The sequence below is a fragment of the Gymnoscopelus microlampas genome, assembly GCF_963454915.1.
Source record: "Gymnoscopelus microlampas genome assembly, chromosome: 22".
Lineage (NCBI taxonomy): Eukaryota > Metazoa > Chordata > Actinopteri > Myctophiformes > Myctophidae > Gymnoscopelus > Gymnoscopelus microlampas.
Window position 1 is genome coordinate 12,892,730 of NC_139959.1, and position 7,705 is coordinate 12,900,434.

The window sequence follows — 7,705 nt, forward strand, 5'->3', positions numbered from 1 at the left end:
TCATCGCTAATCCTGGCCAAATTAAGCCAGGATATGTGTTAAATCCAGGCTTAAGCCCTATTCTGCTTTTGTGAAATAGGCACAGGTCAGACATATATTTTACATTTATACCAAGCTCGTGGAAGCAATGTCATTGGGCATCCAGGTGTCAATCAACTCTAGTCAACATCAGGTTCTGACAGGGGGTGGGACTAAAAAAAGCAGGAAGGAAGACCGACAGTCTGAGAGTGAGAGAAACAGGTGAAAACAGAGATGTCTGTTAAAATCTGGAAAATGAAGAGCTAGGGATTAATATCAGTGTGGATATATCAGCATGTTTGTGTGTTTGGAGCTGGGTTTTCACTCAGTATTTCTACCATAACCAGCTGACAATAATAACAAGTTGGGCTGTGGCTGGTCAACTAACACACTAGCCTGGAGGAGAAGAGATTGTGTGAGACATTTCAACATGTTTCTGAGTGAGTATGGACGCTATCTGAGAACTGTAATGACATGGACATGTAGTTAAAGTATAGGACCTTTAATAGTCCTAGAAGGCTGTGATACATTAAATTGACACAGGAGGGCATAGGAGTGATGTGTGACTTTGTATATGGAATACATGGAATGAATGTAATATCACAGCCATTGCAGGACTAGGACCTTCAATAGTGTTGTGGTGTTTTGGATAGTGTGCTTCAGGACCTGTACCAAAGCTGTTACAGTAGAGGCGCTCAGGACTTGTCACTGCATACCAGAGGATCCAAGTGGACACAGACAGGTGCGGTACTGGGTTATCCAGCACACAGACAGACAGGTGGGGTACTGTACTGGGTTCTTGGTGGGGTACTGGGTTCTTCAGCACACAGACAGACAGGTGGGGCACTGGGTTCTTCAGCACACAGACGGGTGGGGTAGTGGGTTCTCCAGCTCATCTTGTTGGGAAACTGTTTGCAGCAGCTGTCTAAAGTTTTCAGTTCAAACGAACTGAGAGACAGTATACTTTCATTGACGATTTCAGATTTCAACTCTGACAAGCCTTCAGGACAAAAATAAATGTGGTTTGTGAAGCTAACTGTTTAAAATGTTCCTTTGGACTGGATGGGTCCTTCATGTTAGAATCATTTAGAAATGAAAGCAGAGTGATCCACTGCTTCTTTCTCTTTTTCATCTGTGATTGATTGATAGGCGGCCTGTCACAATAATGATATAATCGGCGTCATCGTTTCCATGTTGCAAAATGTTCCTATATTTTCAAACGTTTTCAAAAGTAGTGGAACTAGCTGATCTATAAGCTCACAACGCATCGCAATGCGACACGTTGTGAGCTTGTAGATCGGCTATAATCACTACTTTTTAAAAAACATAATTTTTAAGATAAAATTATTAAAATATGGCCTATTTTGGCCATAGTATATTATTTATTTTAATTATTGTTATCATTCATTTTGTCGTATATTTAAGTTATTTGCATATGCAATTTTTGTTTGCAATAAAGCCTATAAAAGCTAAACATAAATGTAATTTATATATTCCAGAAAAAAGACAATTAACAATTAAATTGTTAATCGCAATTATTTGTACAGTATGACAATTAATCGTCAAGTGGAATTTCATGATTGTGACAGCCATAATCACTGATCTAGGATCTGATCCTTATACTTCTTTACTATTGGTTGATTATAACCGTTAAAACACTAAAACAGTTTTTCTTTTTCCACCCCTGTCACTCACAGTGGATGTCTTGTCTTCTCACCACCTCAAGCTGAATCCAAGACCGAGCTTCTCTTCTTCCCAGGTAAGTCCTGCCCCGGACAGGATCTCACTGTTTCCATAGACAACTCTCTGCTGGCTTCTTTTCAAACGGTCAAGAACCTTTGGTGTTGTCCTGGACAGTCAGCTCTCATTCTAGGCACACATTGCAGCGGTCACTCGATCCTGTAGGTTTACACAACATTCGAAGGATCAGATCCTTCCTCACCCAGAAGTCAGCCCAGTTCCTTATCCAGATCTCAGTCATATCAAAGCTTGACTACTGTAACAACTCGCTCCTTACTGGTCTCCTGGCATGTGCACTTAAGCCCCAGCAAATAAGGCATGCCTGGTTTTGATGAACCAGCAAAAGTTTTTTTCCCCTTCACTCACTCCAATGGCTCCCAGTTACTGCCCGCTCAGAGTACAAAACACTGATGCTGGCCTAAAAAGCAACCAAAGTCATAGCCCCCCATACCTTCAAAGCCTGATTCAACCCTATAACCCCTCCCACTCACTCAGATCAGCTAACAGAACCTTCGCTAAAACATCCGGAACAACGCTCCACATGTCCCAGACTCTTCTCCCTTCTGGCTCCTAAACTGTGGAACGAACTCCCCATTGCAGTTAGAACTGCAGAATCACTCCCAAACTTCTGCCGTAATCTGAAGACTCACCTCTTCAGTCTCATCCTCAGCCCTTAGCACTTCACTCTCCCCATACACCTTCACTCAGTATTTCCACCATAACCAGCTGACATTAGTAACTACAAAGTGAGCTGTGGCTTCAACTAACACAGTGGTTCTCAACCTGTGGGTCGGGATGATTTTTTGGGGGGTCCCCAGATGACAGTGAAGTGTCAATTTAAGGACTTTTAAGGCCTTTTTAATACCAAAAAAAAGAAAGAAAGAAAAGAAAAAGACCATTACTCCATCAAAATTAATCAACAAACTATACTTTAAAAACTGGTCAAACATTGGCCAAATTGTCAAATAATATAAGAAAGAAGCAAAAAAAAAGAAAATAGCCAATCTACAAGCTCACAACGTCTCTCGTTGCGAGGCGTTGTGAGCTTGTAGATCTGCTATTTTCACAATATTTTTCTGTGGAACTGAGTCAAAATAAATGTAATGCCTCAACTTCTACAATTCCAAATGCTTATCAGGGTGGGGGTTCCGTGTTCAAATATTTTGGGCGACTCATCTGTGACGTTAGTAGGTCAAGAGGCCTTGTTTCCGCATTGTATGGTTTTTTATTAGAATCTAATTATGGGTCCCTAGCTGTGGATACTCTATGGAGAAATGATATAGGGAATTTGGAGCCTGATTTTGATTGGGACACAGTTTGGTCTAATATATTGCTGTCTTCTAGGAATCCAGATCATCAACATATTCATTTAAATTTTGTTCACCGTACATATTTGACTCCCCGTAGATTATGTGCTATGAGGTTTATAAATAGCCCCAACTGCACATTTTGTAATCCAAATGTTATTGGTACCTTTTTTCACATGTTCTGGGAATGTCCAAATGTTTCCTCTTTTTGGAGTATGGTTGCTGCTAAATTGTCATTACTTTTGGGAGCTAATATAACACCTTCTCCATCGGTATTTATATTAAATGATGTGTCCCGGCTACAACTGAACTGCACACATAAGCGCATCTTCTTTGCTGGCTTAACAGCTGCAAAGAAAATGGTAGCTACAAGGTGGAAACCTCCTCATACTCTAACTTTTCGCCAATGGGCTTATTTTTAGATATTGTTTATTTAGAACTGTCAACGGCAAGGTTGCATGGAGCAAGTGAGAAGAAGATTGATATGTGGTCTAACGTTGCAGATAAGATTAAAGACTTGGTTTAAGTGTTGTATAACAGTGTTATGACCTTGCACAGGTATAGGCATGGTGTTTGATCCTTACATTTTGAGACATTGTTGGTCCGGGGAGGGGTGGGTGGGTTTATTTTTTATTTTTATTATTATTGTTTCTGTTTTAAGTTATTTGTATCTTGTTTTTGTTGTTGAAAAATGTATTCATTTAAAAACGTGATTGTACTTTCGATATAATAAAAACAATTGATAACAAAAAATATATATATTTTGGGCGGTCCCCAGTTCAAATATGTTTATTTTGGGGGCACGGCCTGAAAAGGTTGAGAACCACTGGATTAACACACTAGCCTAGAGGTGAAGAGAGTGTGTTAGACCCTTCACATTCTGTCGGTCATTTGTTCTCATGAGTTTGTTACTTAGGCTTGTTTTTCTTGACCACAATGTTAACATTTTAATGTAGATGGCATGTTATGTAGACAGATGCTATAGGTTCAGTGTTTACCTGGTATAGTTTCAAAGTACAGATAAAAATGTGTCGCAGATCAAACTTTCTCATAGATTTCATAGACATGTTTGACAGCACTGTCATCAGTGTTGTGTTGGATTCATGTTAATGTGTTTTTTCAGACATTTAACCACTTAAAGGGATATTTCACTTTCAACAAAAGTTTTGGATATTTTATCGTCTACTCGGGCTTTTGTGAGCCCACCAGACAGTTTTTAAGTTGCTTGATTCAGTATTTAGATATTTGATATTCATTTTATCAGATGCTGTACCACCCTTTACCCTTCCTATACAAACCCATTGTAACTTCAAACTCCATGTTAGATTCATCGAAAACACCCGTCCTTGGTTCTGGTGACTCACCCTGCCCTCCTAATACGCGAGGGGGCCGTGTTTTTCGGATAAATGTTTTCATTTATTTTATTTTATTTTTTTATTGTATTTTATTTTTTTCATTTTCCCCCAAAAATATTAAAGTAAATGAAAAAAGTAATTGAAAAAACACGGCCCCCTCACGTATTAGGGGGCGGTATGAGTCACCAGAACCAAGGACGGGTGTTTTCGATGAATTTAACATGGTTAAAATGGAGTTTGAAGTTACAATGGGTTTGTATAGGAAGGGTAAAGGGTGGTACAGCATCTGATAAAATGAATATCAAATATCTAAATACTGAATCGAGCAACTTAAAAACTGTCTGGGGGGCTCACAAAAGCCTGAGTAGACGATAAAATGACCAAAAGGTTTTTTGAAAGTGAAATAAACCCTCAAAACTTATTTTCAGAACTGTTCTGTTCTGTTCATTTTTCCCTCTACACCAAATCTCTGCGATGCGTTGTGAGTATAGATCGGCTATTTTACGGCAAATATTTCCACCAGAATAGGGATGCTATAGGGTTCAAGTGGTTAACCCATTAAAACCGAGAAAAGCATCTGTGTCATTTTAGATGTTGCTACAGTATGTAGCACTGTACCATAACCACTACAATGTCTCTCTGCATTCTATGTACTGTGTTTACCTTGCTTAATGTAAGTCGCCCTGGATAAGAGTCTGCTAAATGCCTACATTTTAATGTCACTAATCTAGGATTTTATCCTTACTCCTCACTATTGTTTGATTGTGATGATATGTATCAGTGGTGTAGCGTTATGGCCCCAGTGCAGGCTGTTTAGGACATATGTAGTTTTTATAGCTTATGAAGGCTAAACAAATAAATAAAGTGTGTGCGTGCGCACACACACACACACACACACACACACACACACACACACACACACACACACCCCAGTGAAATGAATGGATTATAAATATCACTGTGTGCATCGGTTTGTGACCTATGACCTTTTTGTTTGACCTCAGTGTGGATCCATTGTTGAGGCGATCAGGATCCTGATGCAGAGAACTCCACCTTCTATAGACCATGCACACCCTGGTTGAATGTTTCCAGAGGGTAAGAATTTAACCCTAACACCACAAGAATATACCCTGACACCACACTAACACCACACCTACCAGAATGTTACCAGAGTGTAAGAATTTAACCCTAATAACACACCCTGCCTGAGTGTTATCAAAGGACAAGAGCCCACAAAACGACACTATTTGAGATTAAAAGCAGGTTCTATACACTCATAATGTTATTTTAGTTGTATGGTTAATTGGACATGTTATTAATTAATTTATTATTGATTTTGTTTTTCTGTAATAATTATATCTGCTCTCCTCCCTCCCAACACACACACACACACACACACACACACACACACACACACACACACACACACACACACACACACACACACACACACACATACACATACACATACACATACACATACACATACACATGCACACGCACACGCACACACACATTTCATTCAATATGCATTTGTGTCAATAAAGAACAGTTAAACAGTTACAAAACAGAATGTAGTTGATAACTATTTGGCTCAGCATATAATTGTTCATGAATGTGATATGCTGCGTGCCATGAATGATATATATAATGAGTTAAACTCATTTCAGATAATCAGAGAGAAGTTTACGTACAAGTACAAGTTTACGTATGGGTGTAATACCACACTGTCTGACAACCCTATAGCCACTAATTATTTGAATGTTAAGACCTAAATTATTGTAAAAACTCAACAGCTAATGTGTTTGATTAGGAAATAACATAATCCACCATCAATTGATGCAAGCTGGCAAGCGTGTTATAATTCAAGGTGTGTTTAACTCATTCAGTGCCAGACTTATTTCTGGCTGTGTTTGCCCAGTGCCAGAAAATTCAAAGTACGGTAGTCACAGAATATTTATCTCCAGTATGATCGATCCCCTGATGGTTGCTAATCACAGAGGGTTTCACTGTGCTTCCGCAAAAAGGTCTTGATCAAAGATACATAAATAAATACATAAATACAAAAAAAAAGTACACAGGAGCCGAGATACAGGATTTTTAAGTAATAAGTAAACCAAATCTTTGGATCACGTTATATTGGGTTCTGGACGGGTTCTAAAACGGACGTCGGCGACGTCGATGGCACTGGATGAGTTAAAGACCAGTCCACACCAAAGCAACTCCTTGCAATATGCAACTACTTGCAACGACTTGCATATTCCGAGCTTGATCATTCTGAGCCACAATCCCAGTTCCCCAGACCATTCCTTGTGTCCCCTGCTGTACCCTGTAGCCATTACAACACATCCAGGAGGAGCAGAGCACAACACAGTAAGAATATTAATCTGTCCAACAAACTACAGCATGGCCGAAGGCCAAGCACAGTGCACAGTGGGGAGAGACGACAACCTATTCATCCAAAGGGTCCTTTTTCAGGACATGTTTAACCTAGAAGCGGATGGGGCAGGGTCACTTTGTTAGCTAACTTAATTACTTTATAAAGTGTTGTACATACGCATGTATGCACTGTGATTAAATGGGATTTTAAGGGGTTGAATATACCCAGCTTTTGTCTTCTTTCCAACTTCTTATCCATGCATATCTCTGACTTACAGGGCAACATCCTGGCCTTTCTGCAGGTGTAAATGAACCAGTAGATGAACCTGATAGAAGAGGGAGTGTATGTCCACAGTGTACAACACACCACCATGAACACTCAGCACGTAAGCTATTATTATTATTATTGTCTGTCTGTATAATAGTTGTGCATATGATGTTTTGCTTTCTGTCTTTATTGCTGTCTGTCTGTTTGTTTTTGTCTCTCTCTCGCTCTGTCGCTCGCTCTGAGATAAAGCAAAGTACCCTGCCAAAAAAAAAGAGTACCCTGTATGTTACTGTATGTTACGTATAGCACAATAAATGGGTTATTTATTAAGGGGTGCCTACAGTACTCAAGAACGATGCATGTCGGGAACGATGCAAGTTGGGAATGCATGCCCCCCCTATGAAAACCCGTCGTACTTGTTGAACTTGAGTACCCGCTTTACCCGTTGTAACAGTGCGATACAACCAATCTACACATATGGAGATACAAGGATCCCTGATGTCATCAGAAACTGCTGACAGTTGATGACCTACATGGGCATAAATGGGATACATCCCTGGGTCATCGGTGACACGCAAGCCAAGTTTAAAGTCAGTCGGTCGGACAGTGCCCAAGTTATAGCCAAGAGAGACAAGCAC

General features: G+C 39.8%; 1 long non-coding RNA gene across 1 annotated transcript; it reads left to right on the top strand.

Annotated features, from left to right (window-relative positions):
• Positions 1–259: 259 nt before the first annotated feature.
• LOC311038993 lies at positions 260–7,154 on the top strand. Its single transcript, XR_014600118.1, has 4 exons — positions 260–458; positions 1,716–1,777; positions 5,425–5,515; positions 7,078–7,154. It is a non-coding gene; the product is annotated as an uncharacterized lncRNA (long non-coding RNA).
• The last annotated feature ends 551 nt before the right edge of the window (positions 7,155–7,705 follow it).